This window comes from Ascaphus truei, chromosome 5, assembly GCF_040206685.1.
Source record: "Ascaphus truei isolate aAscTru1 chromosome 5, aAscTru1.hap1, whole genome shotgun sequence".
Classification (NCBI taxonomy): Eukaryota; Metazoa; Chordata; class Amphibia; order Anura; family Ascaphidae; genus Ascaphus; species Ascaphus truei.
This window is the reverse complement of record NC_134487.1, coordinates 157492848-157519433: the sequence shown is the minus strand read 5'-3', so window position 1 is coordinate 157519433 and position 26586 is coordinate 157492848. Positions and strand designations below refer to the sequence as shown.

The 26586-nt window shown below is 46.0% G+C and overlaps 1 long non-coding RNA gene across 1 annotated transcript in view; it reads left to right on the top strand.

Moving 5' to 3' along the window:
* Positions 1–9615: 9615 nt before the first annotated feature.
* The window catches only part of LOC142495527 (uncharacterized), an 81555-nt gene continuing 64584 nt past the window's right edge, over positions 9616–26586 (top strand). Inside the window, exons 1-2 of the long non-coding RNA XR_012801756.1 lie at positions 9616–9783; positions 17004–17094. This is a non-coding gene — a long non-coding RNA (uncharacterized LOC142495527). The remainder of the gene's footprint in view (positions 9784–17003; positions 17095–26586) is intronic.

Here is a 26586-nt window from a genome sequence, read left to right as displayed (position 1 = left end):
GTTTTATTCACATTCATTTTTATTAAATTGTATTTTTTCATGCTGCACTAGGATCGGGCGCTTTCTTTTCTTGTTGTTCACAGATTTCTGGGAGTTCGTTGGTCCTTGATGAGAGCAGCCAGATCCTAGCATGGACCCTTGGTTTGGTTGATATATTTTTACATTTTTCACATTTTTTATTTTTATTTTTATCTTTGACACACTTAGTGTCATTTTTTCTGTATTTTTCCATTCATCATTCATTTAGTATCATTCAGGAGGGATTCATTAGTGCAGTAGTCATAACTACCAACACATGCCATTTTATTATATTTGTATTGTTCACTGGCATATATTTGTGTTTACAGCAGCTTTTTAAACATTGGCACTCAGCATTTTATTATAACATATTGCATGTATTTTTATTAGTGTGAGTCAATCATCCATAATACTGTTGCATTCACTTTTGCCATTCACCTTTGCTATATCCATTTAATACAATCATTTGGTAATTAGTCTGATTTTACACCTGAGGAGCGCAGTCTATTCTTTGTTTGATATATATATATATATATATATATATATATATATATACATGCATGCATGCATGCATGCATACACACACACACACACACACACGCACTCCTATACTCAAAAAGTGAAATGTATTGACTCAGACTCAATAAATGTCACTTTTTTTGACTACAGGAGTACCTGTCCCGTTTTCCTTATTTGTATCTTGTTTTGGACGGTAGACACCCTCCCTTTACCTTTATTTCATATTCTGTTTTGTGTGTGCCCTGTTCCTGATCATATAGGTATAAATATACATATACTTGAAAACTACTAAATGTTCCATTGATATTATTAAAGCATAATTTCATTTTATTAGTATACTCATATGAAAATAAAATATTCTATTCACCAGAGTGTTAAATAACTTATATCAACGTTTTAATCAACTATAGACCGATAGCAGCATCTTTGGACTTCCAGTCTATCCCAACCAAAATAGTTTTGTGAGTAAATATTTTTTGTGATGTATTTGATAATGACAATAGCTGATTCACAACATATCATTATTTTCATCTTGTTAGTACATCATGTTTAAGAACAACTCTATCAGGAATCTTACATATGCATTTTAAGGCATGTAATACAAGTCCTAAAATGTAACTATCAGTATATATAGCTGAACAAATTACATTGTATGGTAGTACTTGTACATGTAGTAGACTTAGTAATTTCTAAACCTTATTATATCAAACGCAGAAGAAATGTGTATTTTTAACAGCACACCAGCTCAACTAGAAAACAGAAAGTGAAAGTAGAAATGCAGTAATTTGAAACTTTTGTTTTTCTATTTATAAAAATGCGTTGTACACATAACAAAATCCTCATCTTTGTAGTATCTCACAGCAAAAACATAGTTGCTAATGTTTTATTATTGTTAACATTTCCTTGCTCTATCTGTGTTTCTCGTTTGTCCAAGTGATGGTTTACCCTTCTAGATCCATCCATCAAAAGTAATTTAACCTGAAAAATATATACTGTGTATCGTTTGCACTCTACTTTGACTTACTTATGCATAAATACTGTAGGTAACATTTATTTCTGTCCTGGGAATATGCCCCATACACTATAGCATACACTACAACTGTAATACTAAAACATAGAATCTGGTGACATATAGTACTTTAAGCAGCACAGTACCTTGGGTATCATTTTCTGCCGTCTTTCTTCAGTGCGCAGTTAAAGTTTGTAATCCATTTTATTTGGTTGGTTTGTAATTCTCACCAAAATACCATTTGCAACTTTCTCTGACAACCTCCCTTTCGCCTCTGCCTATTTAAAGGAGAGCAATCAGTTCTTAAGGATGGAATATAGAAATTGCTTTCACTTTTCATTCTGAAGCCTGCGTCATAGACTGCCTAAAGAATACCACAAAGCTGAACACAGCGTGTGTTTTTTACTATAAAGCGATAATAATGACTAATATTATTAATATATTATATTTTGTTTTATATGTAGAATATATATATAAGCAATACGATACCGTTTAGGAACGAAATCAGCAGGCAGCACTCCAGAATTGATCAAACAAGTGTATTGAATGAATAGACACAGAACCGACGTTTCGGTCCACGGGTGGGACCTTTCTCAAGGTGGTGCCTTGAATACTGTGGTTCTGAGTTTAGAGCTTGCTAAGATAATAATAACTATGTCTAGAAGTTATTAATACAAAGTAGTGTAGCCAGGTTCCCCCTCTGAGGTTGTGCCCCTTGCTGTGTACCTCCGTTAGTGCAGGAGAGTTGCGCCCGGTTGCGGGGGCGTGCAGATGCGCGGTCATGCGTGTCGTGATGTCCAAGGGAGGGGGCGGGCAGCGGGAGGTTGCCGGTGTGTGCGATGGGGTGATCGTGTCGCTGGGGGCTCGGGCGATCGCAGAGAGAGAGCTGCCATCTTAGGGAAGTTTGGGCATGCGCAGAGGAGCGGCAGCTGCCATTCTAGGTTGCGCATGCGCAGTGCAAAAGCGCGCAAATACTAGCCAATCAGGGAAGGCTCAGGGACAAGACTACAAGTCCCATGAGCCTTAGAAGTGTCCCACCTGATGCCAGGGAGCGAATAGGAGCTGTGGAAATGCTGCAGGGAGATATACAGTAGGAAGTGTGTTACAGGAGATAGCGTGGCAGAGTGTGACAGGGAGAGAGGTAGGGGACAGAGGGTCCATGTGGAGGGCAAGTAAGCCTCTACACTAGGCCAGCATATACTGCCCTAGGCTCAAGATAGGCCCTGAGTCATCCCTAGCTTGTGGCTGCTACAGGGACAGGCCCTAGCTTAGGGAACGGATCCCTGTAGTGACTAGATATATTAGGGACACTGCAGATGCTGGACTCCTTGCAGAGACGGTTGAGATCAAGCCTCACTGAAGAGACTGCAGAGACATTGCCTTGGTGGGATCACCTTGACGACATCGCGGTGAGAGGGAGGATCGGCAGATCCTTTGTGAAGCTTCATCAGACCAGGTGCTGTCGCGCCCGGCAGGTAACAGTCAACAAGTGTACCAACATACTGGTCTATACCCAGGCACTGATCACACCTATAAGGGTGGGTTCTTTGGGGACACTGTGGGACTAGTGGCCAAGGGACTTTACACGCTGAGGAACTCTTAGGGACTCTGTGTGAGATACACATTTCTCTGGACACGGTGTGGGACACGGTGGTGGGTAGCAATTCAGGATAATAAGCCCTGCAAGGCGTATGGTAACTTTGTATCTGTAATTTACTCATAAGGGAGAGTAATCCCTAATCCATATCAATCGCTTCACAGTAAAGGTTGCATTATTTTAAACTGTGTGGGTGTGTATTGTTGTGTCCTGTGAGGGGCTGCTTCCGCTCTGCTGGGATCCCTCACAGGTGGAGGTGCTGCACCAGAGTAAGTATACATCCCAGGCTCTCCGTGGCAGAGGCTCAGGCTCCTGGAGCCAACAGGTATAAGGGTAGCAATCGGTAGTTTCCTGTGTTCTAGGGGAAGCAGAGCTACAGTAGTATAAATTAATTTATTATACAACATAAGTAGAATACAACAGCATACATAAAATAAAGAACAGATATAAGATATAACTAAAAAATATAATTATTGCCTTACCCCCACGCCCCCCTGTAACAGTATTAACTACTGTATGCATATTGTCATTACAATTATAAAGGCTCATTTCCTAACATGAAAAATATTAAGTATTAATAGAAAGTAATGTACTGCATTATCATTCAAGAGGTGAAATTATTGTCCACTCCGACTGTTGGTGGTCTTGAGAGCCCCCCCATTTTGCACCTCATGCGCCCCTCCTCTATTCCCCCCCACCCGCTCTTCCCATGTATTTCTCTCCCCTCTGTCTCACTCTTACCCCCTACCTTCCTCACTCACTCCCCACCTTCCCCCCGTCTCCTCTCACTCTCCCCTCTCCATCAAATACCCCACTCTCACTCAATCCCGTTCCCTCAATCCCCCCATCTCCCACTGATTTCCTCCCCTCCTCCCCCTGGCTCCACACACACAATCCCCCACACAAAATACATACCAAAAAATCCAACCCCCATGTACAAAAAAACCTTCCAACCTGTCCCATGCCGAGCCTCTGATGCCGGCATGTGCCAGGCCTCTCTCTGATGACGGTTCACACCATAAGCTGGGTCCATCTTACTTCCAGCGCATGCTGACGTTTGAGAGGCCTGGAGTGCACCAGCATCAGAGGCTCAGTGTGGGGCAGTGTCAGTAGGGAGGCCCGCAGCTGGGGAGAGCCGGGATCCGGCGGCAATGAGAGGGCCGACAGCTGGGCAAAGAAGTTGGGCCCAGCGAGAGGTCAGGCCTAACTTCCAATACCAGCCGACTGGGCCCCCCTCTGCCACAGGCCCGGGACACTTGTTTCGGCTCTCCCCCATCAGCAGCCCTGTGGATCGTGTTGATGGGGAAATTTTTTGAGCAGGGCATTTGTTGTGGGGGGTGGTTTTAGGGGAGTGATGGGGCAGTTTGAAGGGTTTATTCTTAATGTTCACTATACAGGAATGAGTGTTTGTAGGTGTATAACATAAATAAAGAACGGATACAGTACATCACACCTGCCATGCTTAACAGCAGGCCTCAAGAACTACTAAAAGGCAAGGGTCTAAGGATATCCCTGTTTCAGCAAAGGTGGCTCAATCAGTGCTGTGCAAACTGGGGGGTGGCACGAGATTTTTCTGTTGGGCGCGGCAGTTGCAGAGGCCCCGCGCTCTTCCCCATGGCATTTTAATTAACTGCCAGGGGACCACGCAAGGCCTCTGCAACCTCAATTTACAGAGATTTAACTTGCTTCTGGACGCGTCTCCATGACCACTGCTGCATCATTTGACGCTGCACTAAGGTAAGGGGTTAGGGGCGTGAGTACCGGGGGAGACAAGGAAGGGGGGCTCAGCAACAAAAGTTTGCGCACCCCTGCATCACACCATTCTAACTGTAACTTACCTGTGTAGGAAACACAAGAAGCCATGAGTGATCCATCTCGTCCCATTGCTACCAGTACCTCCGCAGGAACTGTTATCAGAGGAACCATGGGATTTGCATAGGCTTCAGACGAACTCAGTTGGGCGATATCACAACAGCGGTCTGAGTTCAGCTGCTACCGTAGACATGATAAAGCTCTAGCAGGGAGGTGTTGAATAAAATAACTGCAGCACACATACACAGTACTATTGAACTAATTTGCGTTCCACTTGAGCCGTAATGAGCAACAGCAGGATGGACGTACATTATGTGACCCTGAAAAATTCAGACTCAGTAGCCTTTATTAGAATTCAACAATGTACTGTATGTAGCTCTTGGAACATGTGCGAGGATGTGCTGATAATCTGGATTTATAAAATAAACGGGCATGTGATGGGCCACTTTTATGCAGGTCTAAAGCACTATGTATAGCATATCAGAGATTCATCTCTCTCTGATGGGAGCACTTTTGTGTGAGTACCTCGGTAGGAGTTTGTCTTGTAATACACCCTCTGTTGTAAGCCACTTGTTCTCATCAGATAACAGTCATAAATAAGAAGAGAGATATTGCAATAGTGTGATATTGTGGGGATAATATATTGCACAAAGTAACAAATAGATAATTGCACACACATTTGATAATGTTAAAAAATACATTGGAGAGAACTGCTGAAGAGATCATTGGTCTGTTGCACGTCTCACGGATCACACCGCCACACCGCTATACACCGCACGCATCCGCATGGGTCACTTCCGGTTGTACTCCAACTGTGGGCGGAAGTGGCTTCTCCGGTTTATCCAGCTATGCACTGCCAGTCCTTTCAGTCTCCAGTCCTCCCAGGATCATAGATTCAACATGTTTCGCATAGGCTTTCTTCCTGTTGATAGCCAGTCAGACCAAAGAGTGCAACCAAAGGATAGTGCAGGTAGTAGTCGGATTTAATTTTGATCAGAATTCAAAATGTCATTTCATTTTCATCAGAATTATATTACAGTGGAAACTCATGGCCAGTGTGAGAAGTATTGCAATTTTTCAAGAAGCCACATTGGAAAGCAGTTAAAAAAAAGAATACTCAAATGGTTATAGCCCCATCAAGCTACTTAAAAAAAAGCTAGAGTAGCAGAAACAGAGTTTCCAGCAGGAAGCTATAATAACTGTAAGCCTGGTCAACAATCTGCTGCCCTTCATGAGGACCCATGGGTCACACGCATTTTAAAATCTGAACAATATGTTCTTGATACAATGCTAGATCTGCGAGTTAAAAACAAACTTCTCTCCTCTCTCCCACAAGCATCAATACTGTAAAGAAAGCATATTTACAAAAAAGTGATTAAGAGGTGATCACCAAAAAGGTTCCCATTATATTGCACTCAGCCTATAAATTCCTAATGATTCAACAGTAGGTGTCCCAGAGTTGCATTGTTAATGCAAAACACCAAGGAGGTAAGTACAATGAAAAAATGAAAATAATAACATTTTATTAAACTCTTCTATCAAAAAAACCCACTCTAATAAAATATTAAAAATCTTGCCTCTATTGTTAACACAGTGTGTGCTGTTTACTCCATTAGTGTCCAATAGTGCTTGTGTCAGAAAACTCTAGATACCAAATTGACTCCAGGTGCTAGTATATGCAGAGGTTAGTGAACACCCTAATCATGGGTGTACATTTCAATCTTGGTTTCCCTATCTGAAACAAAATGTTCATGTGTATGATGCTACACTTTGCAACAGTTCACAGTGCATTGATGTCTGTGATACAAACACAGCAACAGTTAATACTGTATGTCAAGCAGTGCTGTTAAAGTTATACACTTGTGAATCCTGTAGGTAAATGTTACTCAATGACATGGAGTGTATCAATAATTTTTGCACTCTCATAGTGCCTTTCAATGTATAAGGATCACTGTCTACCACCATAGATAGCAAGTCATATAAGCAAACATAAACATATGTACAAGGTCTGTTTCAGACACAAGCCTATCTTGAATAGTTCTAAAGCGGCTCTAATGGATAGACGTTAGTTGCGGCTCAGAAACACAGCCAATCCACTGTGCATCAAACAAGGGGTTAATACCCTCTATGTGTATATATACACAAGTCCCAGTGCCTCAGTAGATAATAGCTAAATATACACATAAGTAGAAAATTAGAGCCATACAACCATATTCCTCTGCGTCTAAGGTCTGCATCTAGCGTTTGTTCAGCATGTTGTTCAGCACACTGTGTGAGGCAAGTTCCTCCAAACTGGCTGACGTCATCTGTAGTTGCGTCGCCTGACTGCCCGACAGCTGTTTCATGTCATAAACCGGCACTTCTTCAAGGGGGGATTTTAATATTATTTAATATTTTATTAGAGTGGTTTTTTTTGATAGAAGAATTTAATAAAATTTTATTATTTTCATTTTTTCATTGTACTTACCTCCTTGGTGTTTTGCACTAAAAATGCAACTCTGGGACACCTACTGTTGAATCATTAGGAATTTATAGGCTGAGTGCAATATAATAGGAACCTTTTTGGTGATCACCTCTTAATCACTTTTTTGTAAATATATCTGTTCTTTCCCACTGCACCACCATCTTAATTATATACTTATGAACATTAAGGTTGAGCAGGGATGACCCCTTTCCCTGTAAAGAAAGCAGTCTGGAGCCATGTTGGCGATGGGGTACATGACTGCCGGTGCTATGCTCCCCCACTCCCCTCACCTTTGTGCCAGCTGCCTGGCATGCACTGCCCCTAGCCTCCCCCTCATCGCATCGGGGGTGACATGGGGGAGGGACTGGGGGTTTCAAATCCTTCGCATGAGCGGGAAATCTGGTCCGCTCCCTGCCCGGAAGGTTCCCGACCACCAGTCCCTTTGTTATGCATGATACAGTTATTGTTGTATGGTTATAGTGTTATATTGTTGATAGTTGTATTTAATGATTCCTTAAAAAAAAAATTAAAAAATGAAGGAAAGACTTTGATGTCTCGCATTTCCATGGATTGGGATTTGTCATACAACATCCAGTCCAAATTACAATCAATCAAATGATTGCTGGAAAGTTTAGACAAGACCGTAATGAACCCTATGAAAAAAAACTTTGCAATACAGGGTTATTTGCATAGAGCTTTATTAGTTTGCTGAAGTATACTGCTGGGCTTCAGCCTGGTAAATGATGGGGAGAAGGATTAGGCCAAATGTTTTAATCATTGACGGCTTGCTGAAATCTCAAGGCAATGAACAAATAAGAGATATGAAAGAACAGCAAAGAAAGGGAAGAAATATATTACTTTGACAGAGCAGCCCATGTCGTTCTACAGCTTACCCTAGGAAATCAAGTGTATCTGCAGAATCACATGTCTAATACCTGGGGCCAAAGATGTACTATTGTGGAACAATTGCAACCAAGGTCTGTAACAGTCCATACAAAACAGGCGAACACATTTAGGAGAAAATGAAGGAACCTAAGGATAATGAATGAAAGACCAAAGACAGTTTGGTTAGGTCAAATTTATAGATACAATATGTTCGGGATTACCCAAAGATAAAACAACAATATTTTTTAACAATAATCAAAAATAATAAGGAGGAAAGGGAAGAGAGGGGGGGGGGGGAAGGGGGAGGCACCATCATCCCATCTCCCAGAAGAGCCCTCCAGATCAGAGATCACTAGTACTTTTCCAAGTCCAACCCAGTCGCCCTACACTAATTGATAACATTTTACCTCATCTTAACTCATCTCTCGAGCAAGGATCTCAAATTTTATAAAATTTGTCAGTGGAATTTCTTAGAAGGGCTGTCAACCTCTTCATTGTCATCACCTCATTTAATCTGTTTTCCACTGTCTGGATGGATGGTGGAGCCTGCTTCTTCCAAGCTGCCGCAATCACACATCTGACCGCAGTCAGAATAAAAGAGATTGAACATTTCAAGTGGCGATTAATATCCTGCACAGGTTTGGCTAATAAATAGACCAAAAGGTCTATAGGGATCAATAACTCTGTTATAGCTCTAATCATATTTTGAATGGTAATCCAGAATTTTTTGATAGCAGGGCATGTCCACCAAATATGGACCATGTCCCCCTTCTGTCCACCACCCCTCTAACACAGATCAGAGGCCTCCAGATACATTTGATTCAACCTGCTTGGGGTGAGTTACCATATGTCTTCCCAGTCATCATGGTCAATTTCCAGATGTAAATCCAGATGTGAATCCGCAGCCCACCTAAGCATATAACTGTGGCGTGGAGTGTTACCCGATGCCTCGAAACCTAAAAATATTTTCAAGATCACACCCTTCTGATAGATTCCCCTCTTACAGAGCATCTCAAAGTTAGTAAGTTCAGGGAAGAAAAAATTCTGAGAGACTGTGTGTAAAATGTCTGATTTGGAGATATTTAAATAGGGGGAGGTCTGGGGCTTCGGACTTGCTGCGGAGATCTTGAAAACTGAGAAGCTTTCCCTTACTTAAGAAGTCGATTGCGATTGTGTTGATATGTTTGCTTTTAAATTGGTTGAATAGTTTTGAATTGCAACCTGGGGGGGACATTAAGGTTATTGAAAAGGGGGGTGAGTTGGGAAATATGTGAGGCTAACTTAAATTTCTTTCGTTTTGTTCCAGACATTCCATGTACACCTCATCGCTCCCAGATCAGCAATTTTCATACCCGACTCTCGTTTCGCAGGGGCCCAGAGTGACATTGGTAGAGAGAGTGTTTTTGACTCAATGGCCAACCAACAATACCATTTTTGGTCAGCATTCCAGACTACTACTTGTCTAAGCTGAGCAGCCTGGTAATATTTCAGTATATCTGGAACTCCCAAGCCCCCTCTCACTCTTGAAGTCAACATGACTGAGCTCGCCATCCTAGGTCTCTTATTTTGCCAGATAAACTGGAATATTCTATTTTGCAAGTTTTTCAATTCCAATCTAGGAATCTGGATCGGAGGAGTCTGGAAATAATATAGTAATCTAGGTATAAATATTCATCTTAAATTATACTATCCTCCCGATCCATGATATCTGGAATTTGTCCCAATTCAATAGATCCTTCTTGATCCTATCAAATAAGGGAGGGTAATTGCATTGATAGAGGGAGCTGTAATACCTAGCGATATAGACTCCTAGGTATTTAATATGGGAGGGGCACCATCTGTAGTTAAAATTTAGTTGTAACAATTTAATTTCTTGGGTTGGTAATGTCAGATTTAGGGCCTCAGATTTATCATTATTAATTTTCTATCACGATATCCTGCTGAACTCTGTCAAAAGATATTGAAGATTTGCGAGTGATGTTAAAGGGTTGGCTAGTGTTAATATTATATCATCCGCGAAGATCAAAATGTTATAATTTATATCCCTGATTGTAATGCCCTGAATATTTGGGTTGTGTCTCATACATGAAGTGAGTGGTTCTATAGAAAGGGAAAAAAGGAGGGGAGATAATGGGCAACCTTGCCTCATGCCATTTTTAATTTTAATCGAGTCCAACTCATTCCCCAGTAATTTAACAAATGCTGTTGGGCTCTGGTAAAGGGCTCTGATTCCCTCTAGGAAAGGTCCAGAGAAACCGAATTTTTGCATCGTTCTATCTAGAAAACCCCAGTTTATTTTGTCAAAAGCCTTCTTGGCATATAAACTCAACAGAATGGCATTTGTCTCAGTGGAATGTACATTATCTATAATATCTATTATTTTCCAGGTGCTATCTGTGGCTTGTCTCCCTGAAATAAATCTATTATTTGGTATTTGCTTTATTGATTGCTGGTAATTGTGTTGTGTTTACGTGTTTATTGTTTATTTGGAGATTGTTTTGATTGAATTTGATATTGTTGGTGGTTGTGTATGTCACGAGAGCTTGCGACAGGCTGTAATTGTACACCAAAAACTATATATATAAATATATATATATACCTGGGTTTGAACTGGGACGAGACTTAAGATATGATAAATATAATTTATTCCTTGATAAAGGTGAACACAACAGATTATACAATAACAGGCAAAATATAGACACTTACGTAAAAGATGAAAATAATGAAAACAGTCCCATCTGAACTGGCAGTTTCATCCAGCAATCAGGAAATCATTCAGCAAACGAAGACAAAGGATATATGGGTGGACAGCAGTTTATAAACCGTTTGTCCCTCTATCTGTAACCTTAGGTGCCGAGACGGCTACCAAATGTCCTTTGGAAGCTTTTGAAGCTCATTTTGGGACTTCCAGCTTGGGGTAGCCCCCCCATCAACAAACCCTTTGAAGCAGGGTGGACAGTGTGAAGAGTCCCACTTCCTCTGGTTAATTCCTTTTGTCCGTTGGGCCAAGCATAAGCAATTAGCCCAATAGTCTTTGATGATCAGGTTTGAAAATTCTAGCCTTTCCTGCTCATCACCACAGGGGTTCCTCAGACTTAACCAAAAGTTCATATTTACTGCAAATCATTGCTTAACTTCCATTCCGTAATACACACAGTCAGGTGAGGTATATTACTGCATTCTGGGACACCTGACGCTCGTAGAGAGACCCATCATTACATTGTAATATGAACATTAATAGAGATATTAATATCTGGCATTTAGCAGCAGGTACCTGTACAGGGTTTACACTTCCCAAGATCGGCTGCCCCCCGCCAATACACTTATGTAATTCTTAGCCGGTTCAGCCAAGGACATCTCATAGTATTCTTATATTTAATAAAGTTACTCACTTTTGATATCCTGTTGGGGGTACCCCCCCCCCCCTGGCCCCATCAATAAAACCTTTTGAAGTGGGCTTTTGGCTTTTCGCATAACCAATTAGGTCAGTTACCTATTGATCAGGGCGATGTATCACACCTCTCTGTTGATATACACTTCCAGTGAATACTCACGTGAATACTCGTATGAGGCACCATTTGGTTCCTTACGCATTACAAAGACAGGCATTCTGCCTGTACATTAGCACACCATTAGCATTCTGCCTGTGTATTTCAAAAACTGCAAAAAGTCACTTTATCCAAAATATATGTCCCTCTTATGACAACGTTATATTTTTAATATGTGTGTACTTGGGGGGTGACCCGGAGGCTGTACCCCAAGGCTCAGGGTCCTGGCTTACTCAGTTACCAAATTACCAGTTTTCAGGTAACTGTTTATTCAGCACTGCATATAAGATTAACCCCTTAAGTCCCAGTGGGTGGGTTATGCAGACCCTGATCCAGCAACAACATCATTTACACAGGGGAATAAGCATTTTCATGTTATTTAACAAGGGTTAAGTCACAGTTCTGGGCCTCAGCCCAGTTAACCCCTTGTCTCCCTGGCGAGGTTAGAGGGGGGCCCTTGGGGAGTAACCCCGTTAATCCCGGGCCAAACCCTCACTATCGTCACACCTCCCCAGCTCAATGGGGCCCTGGTGCCCCAGTCGCCTCCCCCAGGCACTGGGGTACCACTGGCGCCCTTGACGCCCTCAATACGTCCTGAGGGATTGGCCTGGCAAAATTGTCCTCCGGCATTGACCAGTACACCGTGGATGGTAAAGTCCAGATCCTGCAACGCCGGGCATTCTCCTTGGCCTCCCTCTGCCCCCCACCCAGTGCCTTGGGAACCAAGTCCATGGTGAAAGGGGCTCCTGTGCAGTCCAGGCTGCACACTGCCCAGAGACTGGCATGTCTCTGCATCTGCAGGAGACCAGCTATCCAGCACAGACCGTCGCTTCCCTGTCAACCAAGTCTGGGAAAGGGTTATGTCACCAGTCTGTAGGGACCCTACCTGCCCTGGCTCTGTGCCCACCCGTAGCTGCTCCGCGATACTCCTGACTCTCCTCCCTGGCTGCCTATCTACCCACAGCCCCTCCTTTGGGAACCCGGGGGAATCTGTCAGGGGGGTCACTCCTGGCCAGTCAGAACAAGGGACCTTCTGCCTACCTAGCCCATCCTTAGCTTCTGCCAGCTGCCTGACACCCCACTGACCTATCTCCCCCTGCTCCACGGTGCCTCCCTGCCTAGCCTCCCCTAGGCCCAGCACCTCAGCCTGGTGCTTACCTCCCTGCAGCCCACCTGCACTCCTCTCCTCCCTGGGCAATCCTACCCCAGACCCTGGAACTACCTGAGTGCACCTACCTCCCTGAACTTGTCTCCCCCTTACCAGGGATGAGCTCAGGGGCACCTCTCCAGATGCAACCGCCTTAGCGCTTGGCTGGCAGGTATCCCTGGGGTGGCACAAGCCTGCCACTGCCCCGGATACCCCCAGCCCATAGCTAGGCTGCAACAGGGGGTTGCTGATCTGAGAAACCCCCTGGGGCTCTGCCAGGGTAACGGGAAACTCTAGCGTCACTACCTGATGCTTTCCCTCCCTGGCTACCACTAGCCCTCCTTCTCTCACTGAGATCTGCTGCTGGCTACCTACCTGCAGCCTCCCCTCACTCCGCTTCTCCCTAGCTAATCCTAGCCTGGACCCTAGGGACACCTGAGTGAGGCCATCTCCCTGACACTGTCTCCCCATTACCGGGGATGAGCTCAGGGTTGCTGGTGCAGATGCACCCACCTTAGCTCCTGGCTGGCAGGTAATCCGGGGGTGGTCTAACTTTGCCACAACCCCTGATACCTCCAGCCCAGAGCAAGGCTGCAACAGTGGGGCTCTTAACTGAGAGTCCCCTTGCTGCCCCGCCAAGGTAATGGGGAATCCTGACTGCCCTACCAGCTGCCCTTCCTTCCCCTCCCCTGGTGCCCCTATCTCCTGCCACCCCCCTGTCACCCCTAGAGTGAAACAACAGGGTACAGTCATAGGGAAACATAAGTCAGAGTCAGTCTGCGACTTGGTCTGGCTTACCTTGCTGGTCCCCGCAGAGACCGCCGCCTTCGTTGGTCCCAATTGCAGGGGGACTGGAGCGGCCGCCGCCAGCCCCATCTGGGCTGGGCAGTGCCGGGCCGCTGCCGCAACAGCGCCCGGGTTGGGTACAGGTAAAACGGTGCAGGACAAGGGTCCCAGGTCTTTGTGGAGGAACTCAGCTCCATGCAAACTTGGTAAAATAACCCCCTCCCGCAAACCCTGTCCCTCCCCCCAAATAAAACTGCCGCCGGCAGGATGCCGGAGTGGCGGTTTTTGCTCTGCCGCCGGCGCAGGTTCTCCGCCGGGATCAGGTGGGTGGCCGCTGCTCTCCGCCACTGTTGCTGATGCAGCCCGTCCAGGTTCTCCAGGAGACGTCCCGAGGAGGGTTGTCGCCCCGGCTGGGCGGGAGCCATCAGAGGATGCCGCTAACTGGGTCATCTTTTCCGCAGCTCGTGAGCGTTGGCCCTGAGGGGCTTCTTCGCCTGACCGCGCACGGTCAGGGCACTGGGCATTATTGTGGCCCATTGGTTGGCAGTGCCGCAGCAGCTGCCGGTGCTTCTCCGCCACCGGTGGACTAACCCCAGCAAGGGGCAACGGAGTCCAGAGCGGAGTTGCCTGAGCGCCGGGCTCATTCCAGAGCTTCTCCGCCACCGGTGGACTAACCCCAGCAAGGGGCAACGGAGTCCAGAGCGGAGAGGCTTGAGCGCCGGGCTCTGGGAGGGGATAAGTGGGTCGGATCATCGCCAGCTTCAGCTGCTCGAGCCGCTCAGCCGGGGACATCTCTCCCTGCGCAAACATCAGGGCCAGCAATTCTGGGTAAAATGGACTGGCCGCCGCAGCGGCCAATACCTCTCCTGGTGCAAGACCACCCGCTCCCTCCACAAGTCTCTGCCGTCCCGGAGCTGGGTCCCTTCCCTGCTCTCCGGGCGGTGTGATGGTTACAGCAGCTGCAGCTGTGGATCTTTGCTCAGCCTGCCGGGTTTCATGCTCACCGATTGCTGTCTCTCTCTCAGCCTTGCTGGCTGCTGCTCCCCGCGCCGACTTGATGCACTCCTCTGGTCTCAGTGCCCGGCTCCAGTCAGACGGATGGCCGGCACTTTGGTTCTGGAGGAAATGCTTCTCACAAGTAGGGGAACAGTGAGGAGGTGCCATATCTTGTGTTATATGTTGTACACTGTGTGTTCAATATCTTTAGTCCCAGGAACTTGCAATTACCATCAAGTTCCCACTGGATCACAGTACCCCGCAGAATACTGTAATTCAGGTCCAGTTCGATCCCGCCAGCTGCCACCAGTTAATTACAAGCCTGTCACGAGAGCTTGCGACAGGCTGTAATTGTACACCAAAAACTATATATATAAATATATATATATACCTGGGTTTGAACTGGGACGAGACTTAAGATATGATAAATATAATTTATTCCTTGATAAACGTGAACACAACAGATTATACAATAACAGGCAAAATATAGACACTTACGTAAAAGATGAAAATAATGAAAACAGTCCCATCTGAACTGGCAGTTTCATCCAGCAATCAGGAAATCATTCAGCAAACGAAGACAAAGGATATATGGGTGGACAGCAGTTTATAAACCGTTTGTCCCTCTATCTGTAACCTTAGGTGCCGAGACGGCTACCAAATGTCCTTTGGAAGCTTTTGAAGCTCATTTTGGGACTTCCAGCTTGGGGTAGCCCCCCCATCAACAAACCCTTTGAAGCAGGGTGGACAGTGTGAAGAGTCCCACTTCCTCTGGTTAATTCCTTTTGTCCGTTGGGCCAAGCATAAGCAATTAGCCCAATAGTCTTTGATGATCAGGTTTGTAAATTCTAGCCTTTCCTGCTCATCACCACAGGGGTTCCTCAGACTTAACCAAAAGTTCATATTTACTGCAAATCATTGCTTAACTTCCGTTCCGTAATACACACAGTCAGGTGAGGTATATTACTGCATTCTGGGACACCTGACGCTCGTAGAGAGACCCATCATTACATTGTAATATGAACATTAATAGAGATATTAATATCTGGCATTTAGCAGCAGGTACCTGTACAGGGTTTACACTTCCCAAGATCGGCTGCCCCCCGCCAATACACTTATGTAATTCTTAGCCGGTTCAGCCAAGGACATCTCATAGTATTCTTATATTTAATAAAGTTACTCACTTTTGATATCCTGTTGGGGGTACCCCCCCCCCCCTGGCCCCATCAATAAAACCTTTTGAAGTGGGCTTTTGGCTTTTCGCATAACCAATTAGGTCAGTTACCTATTGATCAGGGCGATGTATCACACCTCTCTGTTGATATACACTTCCAGTGAATACTCACGTGAATACTCGTATGAGGCACCATTTGGTTCCTTACGCATTACAAAGACAGGCATTCTGCCTGTACATTAGCACACCATTAGCATTCTGCCTGTGTATTTCAAAAACTGCAAAAAGTCACTTTATCCAAAATATATGTCCCTCTTATGACAACGTTATATTTTTAATATGTGTGTACTTGGGGGGTGACCCGGAGGCTGTACCCCAAGGCTCAGGGTCCTGGTTTACTCAGTTACCAAATTACCAGTTTTCAGGTAACTGTTTATTCAGCACTGCATATAAGATTAACCCCTTAAGTCCCAGTGGGTGGGTTATGCAGACCCTGATCCAGCAACAACATCATTTACACAGGGGAATAAGCATTTTCATGTTATTTAACAAGGGTTAAGTCACAGTTCTGGGCCTCAGCCCAGTTAACCCCTTGTCTCCCTGGCGAGGTTAGAGGGGGGCCCTTGGGGAGTAACCCCGTTAATCCCGGGCCAAACCCTCACTATCGTCACAGTGTATTTTTTTGATTTACGATTGACTGTCATAGTGGTAAATCATTCCCATATTATATGGTATGAGGTACCACTGTGCCAATTAATCGTTTTCTTGGCATCTGTAACGTGTATATTTTTAATGTAATGTGTTTTATTTTGGACCTGTTTTTTTTTTAGCTTCCCCATTTATTGCTTTAGTGACAAAGCATGCTCATATTATATAGGCATGCTTTAACACTGTGCCAATGAAAAGGTTGTGGGGGTAGTAAGGCCCTGAATGGGTGGGCGGCTAGGCCTACAGGGTGGGTATTTGGGGAAGGTGGGTTAACCCCTTAATTACCATAGTGGTTAATAACCGTTAAGGTGGTAAGATTGTATTTGTTATTGTATTACAGACACCCGTGGGGACCCCCGGACACCCACAGGGACCACCTGAAAGCCCACGGACACACGCGAGGACCACCCGAGGACCACCGCCAGCCTCTGGTATCAATCCTTTTCATAAAAACTTATAAATGCTTTTATGTGGGGGTACAGGGGGTGGGTGGGTTGTGTATTAGTGGGTAGTAGGTATTGTAATGTTTCTTGGGGTAGAGGGATTGGGTGAAGGGGGTACTTTGCCCAGGATGGTTTATTATGCCTACCGGCTGGGTCGCAGGGGGGTTAACCCCTTCATTACCACAGCGGTTACTACCGCTATGGTAATGAAGGGGTTAACTCTTCCCGCAACCATCTCTGTAGGCCAAATAGCCAACCCTGGGCAAAGAACCCCATTCACTCACCCCCTCTGCCCCCAATAAAGCTGCTATTGTGCCTTACCCTTCATTGCCTTAGCGGATAGCTGCCAAGGTAATGAATCTGCTTTAATTAAATTTGTATTAATAGTGTGCGGGAGCAGGGGGTCTCCTGAACTGAACCGCTTTGATTTCAGCCCCTGGGACCCCCTGCTTCCTGAGTTACAGGCCCTGGAATGGAGCATCAGGTGCCGGTATTGCCGCTATTTTTAAATCGTCCGCGTCACATGACTGGGGGATTTAAATACCAGGGCCTGTAACTCGGGAAGCAGAGGGTCCCTGAGGCTGAAATCAATGCAGTTCATCTCAGGAGACCCCCTGCTCCTGCACACTATTAGTAAAAATGTCAATAAAGCAGCTTCATTACCATTGCGGATAGCCAGTACGGTAACGTTTTTTTTTTTTTTTAATTGTAATGTTAATACTACTGTATTGTAGCAGGGGGTCTCCGCAGCAGAGGTCCGGGGACCCCCTGCTTCCAAAGATACAGGCCCCATTATGAGGTGCCGGTATCTCCTATGCACTAAAATCCCACGGTCACGTGAAGCGAGACATTTAAATGCATAGGAGATAACAGCACCCCATGGGCATCATGCAGTATGCAGCGAAAAAATGCATTAGCCAGTTTAGCAATTAGCCATGTTTTTGGCGTGTTAAACTCGCTGTATGCTGTAAGGGGCAAAAACCTGCCGAAAGAATGCGCCACCACCATTTGATAAAATGGCTAGTAACCGGTGGCGAGACGGCTGCCTGGCGAGAAGCTGCCGAGAAGCCATCCCCTGCCGAGATGTGTTTGCAGCAGAGAAAGATCCGCTACTCTCTCGGCGCAAACATCGGCACATTAAAAATTATTTTTAAAACCATTTTTATTCATAGTGTACATGTGCAGGGGGTCTCCGAAGCTGAACCGCATTGGTTTCAGGTCCGGGGAGCCCCTGCTTCCCGAGATACAGGCCCCTTTTTGAGGTGCCGGTATCCCTCTGCATTTAAAGGTCCCGATCACGTGACCGCGGAATGTAAACAAAGCAGAGGGATACCGGCACCCCATAAAGGGGCCTGTATATCGGGAAGCAGGGGGTCCCCGGACCTAAAACCAAAGCGGTTCAGCTCCGGAGACCCTCTGCTCATCTACATTATGACTAAAACACACATATCAATAAAGACTCGTTCCTTACCTTTGCGGCTATCTGCTATGGTAGCGAAGCAGCATGAATATTTTTTTAATAATACTGTACAGTGAGCAGGGGGTCCCCTGAGCTGAACCGCATAGCTTTGTGGACCAGGGACACCCTGGTTCTCGAGTTACAGGCCCCGGTATGTGTGATCGGGTGGCAGTGTCGCCGCCATGTTTATAGTGTCCCATACGCTACGTGCCCGCAATAAACATGGCGTCGACACTGTAACCGGTGCCCCAAACCGGGGCCTGTAACTCGGGAAGCAGGGGGTCTCTGAGCCACAAATCAATGCGGTTCAGCTCAGGGGAGCCCCTGCTTCCACACAATATTATTAAAATACAGAAATGCTGCTTCATTACCATAGCGGATAGTCGCTAAGGCAATGAAGGGGTTAACGCATAATAGCATGTTTATTGGGGACAAATGCCCCCAATAAACATTGCAATACACGACATACAATACAGTAATGGGAAAATTTACTATGATCCACAAATGGATAATAGTACAGTTGTCCATTTAAAATACATACAGAACAATAAATACATTAAATACATATAGCACTCACCCATGTCCGGCTGCCACGATGAAGGCCATCCTCATCTTCATCTTGCCCATGCCCTATCCGCTTCTGCAAAACAGAAACAAGAATAAAAACATCCAATGTAATGTCCCCTAACCCCTTAATCACCATAGCGGTTATTAACCGCTACAGTCATTAAGGGGTTAACCCACCCTCACCCACATACACTACCCCACTACCCCCACCCCCTGAGGCCTAACCACCCTCACCCACTACCCACAAGGGAGGCCTACCCACATACCCTTGGGGCCAATACCCCCTCCCCCCACCCCAACACATACAGTACAATAATGTGCCAAATAACTATTATCCACATAGGGATAATACATTATTTGGCCATTATTAAACACATTAAATACCATAGTAAAATAAAGAAAATTCTACTAACCTCATCAATAAGAAGGCCCCGTCGCCAGCATCATCCTTGTGGTCCGTTGCCAAAATAATACATAGCCAATATATTGCAATGACATTCACATATCAATGAACCCCTTCATCACCTTATAGAATACTAACTGCAAAGGTAATGAAGGGGTTAAGCCATCCTGGCCACATACCCACCCTTCACACATTCCTTTGTACAGTGGCTTCATCATGAAAAAATACAATTAAAATAAAATAAACAATATATATATATATATATATATATACACATTGTGACAGAAACCAGGGGTTGGTAATAAACTCCATATACAGGGCTCCCAGGATACTGAACAGTTTCTGTCCTGTCTAAGCTGAACAGGGCAGCCTCGTGGTACAGGCACTCCATTCCACAGTTTGTCTGCTGCCTGTTTTCTGTCACCTGTCATGCTGATTAGAGTTCAGGTATATAAGACCTGTTTCCTGTTTCCTCTGGGCCCCGCCCAAGAGCCTGGAAGGCTGCTGAACTGCAGAGGGGTGAGAAAGCCTCTTTCCCAAATCGCTTCATTCATTCTGTTAGTTTGTCTAAAGACTGCAAAGGTACTTATTTTGTTGGTGGAAGTGGACAAGCCACTTCCAACTCTGAGTCAGGGACATCTAAGTTTAAGTTATCGCTCAGACGAGCAGCTTTTTGTTTGGCTTTGTTTTCTGTTTAAACTGTGGCAGTCTCAGTGCCTGGGACTGAATAAACCAGGCATAGCCTGTTTAAAGGAACAGTACGTGACGTCTCATCATTTAACCTACCCTAAAAGACCGTGTTCTAACAGTCCCGGACAGACGGCGGAGCCCCGGAGTAAGCCGTTTGTCACATATGGTGGAGAATGCGGGCAGAACACTAAAAGGTCTGGGGGTTAAAGAACTTTAAAGAAAAAAAAAAAAAAAAAAGGTTTTTTTTCTCTCTCTCCAAACAAGATGGAAGACGTGGTGAGTGCGCTGGTACGCAATGTCGCTGTCCAGAGAGACGCGAATGAAGCCCTGCAACAGGCGAATGCAAACCAGCAAGAGACAAACCGCTTGCTGAAAGAGGAGCAACAGCGGTTCGCTCAGGGCTTACAGCAGGAACTCGAGATCCTGAGGGAGACTATCAGTAACCTTCCACTGGCAGCGGCAGCCCCAGTTCCGAAAATGACCAGGGCAAGCCACTACCTTCAGAAGATGGGACCCTCGGATGATGTGGAAGCCTATCTTCTCACGTTTGAACGCACGGCACAGAGAGAGGGATGGCCAGAAGCTGAGTGGGCTGGTCTAATCGCACCCTTCCTAAGCGGCGAACCCCAGAAGGCTTACTTTGATCTAGAGCCAGCCGAAGCTAACGTCTATGCAAAATTGAAGTTCGAGATCCTCGCCCGCCTCGGCGTAACCACGGCTGTTCGCGCCCAAAGGTTTCACGCATGGTCCTTCACGATGGATAAAGCCACCCGAAGCCAGATGTATGACCTCATCCACCTCGCCCGGAAGTGGCTACAACCCGAGATCAACTCAGCAAGCCACATCGTGGAACGGTTGGTCATGGACCAGTTCTTGAGGAAACTTCCCTCTGCCTTACGCCATTGGGTCAGTCGGAGTGACCCCCACAATGCGGATGAGCTTGTGGCCCTCGTAGAAAGGTACAATGCAGCAGGAGAGCACCCGCAACCCACAGTCGTGGAGCAACCCCACTACCCGAGGTTCCAGGACTCTTCCAGAGACGGTAAAAGGGTACCGGGGTTAAGGGGAGCTGAAGAGCGGCGACCACCTTCACGCAGCACCAGCAACAGTGGTTCGCACACTAAGGGCAATAGCCAACATGGGGAGCCGGGAAAAGGCTCTAAGTGGGACACAGACTATGTACCTAAATGTGTAAATTGTCATGAGAGGGGCCACACAGCAAAAATCTGCCCACTAAATGATGAGCCCATGCAATGCAACAGCGTGGAACCTTATTCGCTGTTGTCCCAATGTATGGGCCCTAGCCCAGAGGACCCCTTGAATAAACATCTGTGGGCATTTGTAAAGGTTAATGGTAAGAGGGTTCGGGCACTTCTTGACTCTGGGAGTATGGTCACACTAGTGTCCGAATACCTATTGCCCATTAAGAAGAAACAGGTAAACAGTTCACAAAGAGTGGCAATTTGTTGTATACATGGGGATAATCATGAATATTCCACTGTTGATGTTTTTTTTTAAACAGAATTTGGTTCTTTAGATTTCAAGGTGGGTGTTGTACCCAAACTGGCACATGATGTGTTAATAGGGACCGACTTTCCCCATTTTCTAAAAATGTGGTCCCCAGCTCAGAATAGCGCCCAGAGTTCAATAGCAGACCATAACGAAGTGTTAGAAGAAACAAATCCTTTCCCTTTTTCAGAAATGGAGGTTGACGAGGGCCCAAATAAGAAAGGGGAAAAGGAGGAGTGCTGTGAAATCCCCTTCCCCATCACTACTTTGGTAGGGAATACCCCAAATCAAGATGTTGATCAGGCACTTACCACCCCAGTACAGGATAAGACCCTCGCTGACCTAGAGGTCAGTCCTGGGAGTTTTAAGAAGGCCCAGTGGGAGGACCCCACATTAGCGGTAGCAAGGGGAAATATACGGGACCAGAATAGTACTCATGGCCAACCAGATAGGTCACTTGCTTACCCCTACTTCGAGGTAGAGAACGACCTAGTATATCGGGTTGATAAAAGAAAATCAGTTACAACTAAACAATTGTTGGTACCACGGACATTCCGTAACGTAGTATTACACCTCGCACATAGTCATCCATTGGGGGGACACCTAGGGGTGGAAAAGACAAAAGAAAAGGTTCTCCGAAGCTTTTATTGGCCTGGGGTTCTGGCAGAAATTACAAACTATTGTTCCTCATGCCCAGAATGTCAGATCACCGCCCCGTTCAAAGCATACCGCAGCCCATTGGTACCCCTTCCCATAATAGAGGTACCATTTGACCGGATTGCTATGGATCTAGTAGGACCCCTAATAAAGTCTGCTAGGGGACATCAGCATATATTGGTAATATTAGATTATGCTACCCGATATCCGGAGGCAGTTCCCCTACGTAGCACCTCTGCTAAAAACATAGCAAAAGAGTTAGTACTTCTGTTTTCCCGGGTCGGAATTCCTAAAGAGATCTTATCTGACCAGGGAACACCATTTATGTCCCAAGTAACAAAAGAGCTATGTAAACTCCTAAAAATTAAGCATCTCAGAACCTCAGTCTATCATCCACAAACAGATGGTTTAGTGGAAAGGTTCAATAAAACCTTAAAGAGCATGTTACGCCGGGCGGTCGATAAGGATGGGAAAAACTGGGACTGTTTGTTACCATACCTGTTATTTGCCATTAGGGAAGTTCCCCAGTCATCCACAGGCTTCTCCCCGTTTGAACTATTGTATGGCCGACATCCAAGGGGCTTACTGGATATAGCCAAAGAAACTTGGGAACACGAGGTTACCCCTTACAGAAGTGTAATAGAGCATGTTGCCCAAATGCAGGACCGCATTGCTGCAGTCCTACCCATAGTGAGGGAACACATGGAGAAAGCTCAAGAAGCACAAAGGAATACGTATAATAAGGGTGCTAGGGTCAGAATTTTTTTTCCAGGTGATAGGGTACTAGTTCTGGTTCCCACCGTGGAGAGTAAATTCCTTGCTAAATGGCATGGGCCATATGAGGTCTTGGAAAGAGTGGGAGAAGTAAATTATAGGGTAAGGCAGCCAGGTAGGAGGAAACCTGAGCAAATTTACCATATAAACCTACTCAAGCCCTGGAAAGATAGAGAGGTCTTGTTAACCCTAGTACCCCCAGGTCCGTCAGAGAATCAAGAAACTGACCCAGAGGTTAGCATAGCTGAAACACTGTCCGTGCATCAGAAACGAGAGGTCCAGAGTTTAGTGAGAAGGAACAAAGAAATCTTCTCTACACAGCCAGGTAAAACTAACGTAATTAAACATGACATAGTCTCTGAACCGGGGGTCCGAGTTAACCTTAAACCGTACCGAATCCCAGAGGCCAAGAGAGAGGCTATAAGTTTAGAGGTTAAAAAAATGCTAAAACTAGGCGTAATTGAGGAATCCCAAAGTGGGTGGAACAGCCCTATAGTTTTAGTCCCAAAGCCAGACGGTACAACAAGGTTTTGTAATGACTACCGGAAACTAAACGCGGTGTCAAAATTTGATACTTATCCTATGCCCAGGGTGGATGAACTTGTAGAGAGACTGGGCAAAGCCCGATATCTCACAACCCTAGACCTAACAAAAGGGTACTGGCAGGTTCCCCTCACAGAAAGGGCAAAAGAAAAAACAGCCTTCTCAACCCCAGACGGCCTCTTTCAATATAAGGTGCTGCCTTTTGGCTTACATGGAGCTCCCGCCACATTCCAAAGAATGATGGATAAAATTTTAAAACCACATGTTCGGTACGCTGCCGCCTACCTGGATGATGTGGTAATCCATAGTGAAGATTGGCAGTCCCACCTTCCAAAGGTCCAAGCTGTGCTCGACGCAGTTCGGTCTGCTGGACTAACTGCTAACCCCGCTAAATGCACTATTGGTCTGGAGGAGGCCAAGTATCTGGGGTATTCTATTGGTAGAGGGTTACTCAAACCACAAACACTCAAAGTAGAGGCGATACAAAATTGGCCAAGGCCAGTCACAAAAAAACAAGTAAGGACCTTTTTGGGGTTAATTGGCTACTATAGGAGGTTTATTCCCAATTTTGCAACTAAGGCAACCCCACTAACCGACCTCACAAAAGCAAGAGGACCGCTAATGGTAAAGTGGTCCCCCGAAGCCGAACAGGCCTTTAGAAGCCTGAAAGAAGCTCTCTGTGCCCAACCAGTGTTGGTCACACCTGACTTCTCCAAAGAGTTCGTAGTCCAAACCGACGCATCTGAGGTAGGGCTGGGGGCGGTACTCTCCCAGGAGTCTCAAGGGGAGGAGCACCCCATCCTTTATTTAAGTAGGAAACTAAATCCCCAGGAGAAAAATTACTCCATAGTCGAGAAAGAGTGTCTCGCAATAAAGTGGGCTGTAGAGACACTCAAGTATTATCTGTTGGGGAGAAAGTTCCGATTGGTCACAGATCATGCACCCCTTACCTGGATGTGTCAAAATAGGGAGAAGAACGCTAGGGTGACCAGGTGGTTCCTAAGCCTACAGCCCTTTAAATTTTCTGTGGAACACAGGTCGGGGCACAAACATGGCAATGCCGACGGGTTGTCAAGGATGCACTCCCTAATATCCATGGTCGCTCACCCCTCGAGGTCTGAGCTGGGGGGGAGGATATGTGACAGAAACCAGGGGTTGGTAATAAACTCCATATACAGGGCTCCCAGGATACTGAACAGTTTCTGTCCTGTCTAAGCTGAACAGGGCAGCCTCGTGGTACAGGCACTCCATTCCACAGTTTGTCTGCTGCCTGTTTTCTGTCACCTGTCATGCTGATTAGAGTTCAGGTATATAAGACCTGTTTCCTGTTTCCTCTGGGCCCCGCCCAAGAGCCTGGAAGGCTGCTGAACTGCAGAGGGGTGAGAAAGCCTCTTTCCCAAATCGCTTCATTCATTCTGTTAGTTTGTCTAAAGACTGCAAAGGTACTTATTTTGTTGGTGGAAGTGGACAAGCCACTTCCAACTCTGAGTCAGGGACATCTAAGTTTAAGTTATCGCTCAGACGAGCAGCTTTTTGTTTGGCTTTGTTTTCTGTTTAAACTGTGGCAGTCTCAGTGCCTGGGACTGAATAAACCAGGCATAGCCTGTTTAAAGGAACAGTACGTGACGTCTCATCATTTAACCTACCCTAAAAGACCGTGTTCTAACAGTCCCGGACAGACGGCGGAGCCCCGGAGTAAGCCGTTTGTCACATATGGTGGAGAATGCGGGCAGAACACTAAAAGGTCTGGGGGTTAAAGAACTTTAAAGAAAAAAAAAAAAAAAAAAAGGTTTTTTTTCTCTCTCTCCAAACAAGATGGAAGACGTGGTGAGTGCGCTGGTACGCAATGTCGCTGTCCAGAGAGACGCGAATGAAGCCCTGCAACAGGCGAATGCAAACCGGCAAGAGACAAACCGCTTGCTGAAAGAGGAGCAACAGCGGTTCGCTCAGGGCTTACAGCAGGAACTCGAGATCCTGAGGGAGACTATCAGTAACCTTCCACTGGCAGCGGCAGCCCCAGTTCCGAAAATGACCAGGGCAAGCCACTACCTTCAGAAGATGGGACCCTCGGATGATGTGGAAGCCTATCTTCTCACGTTTGAACGCACGGCACAGAGAGAGGGATGGCCAGAAGCTGAGTGGGCTGGTCTAATCGCACCCTTCCTAAGCGGCGAACCCCAGAAGGCTTACTTTGATCTAGAGCCAGCCGAAGCTAACGTCTATGCAAAATTGAAGTTCGAGATCCTCGCCCGCCTCGGCGTAACCACGGCTGTTCGCGCCCAAAGGTTTCACGCATGGTCCTTCACGATGGATAAAGCCACCCGAAGCCAGATGTATGACCTCATCCACCTCGCCCGGAAGTGGCTACAACCCGAGATCAACTCAGCAAGCCACATCGTGGAACGGTTGGTCATGGACCAGTTCTTGAGGAAACTTCCCTCTGCCTTACGCCATTGGGTCAGTCGGAGTGACCCCCACAATGCGGATGAGCTTGTGGCCCTCGTAGAAAGGTACAATGCAGCAGGAGAGCACCCGCAACCCACAGTCGTGGAGCAACCCCACTACCCGAGGTTCCAGGACTCTTCCAGAGACGGTAAAAGGGTACCGGGGTTAAGGGGAGCTGAAGAGCGGCGACCACCTTCACGCAGCACCAGCAACAGTGGTTCGCACACTAAGGGCAATAGCCAACATGGGGAGCCGGGAAAAGGCTCTAAGTGGGACACAGACTATGTACCTAAATGTGTAAATTGTCATGAGAGGGGCCACACAGCAAAAATCTGCCCACTAAATGATGAGCCCATGCAATGCAACAGCGTGGAACCTTATTCGCTGTTGTCCCAATGTATGGGCCCTAGCCCAGAGGACCCCTTGAATAAAC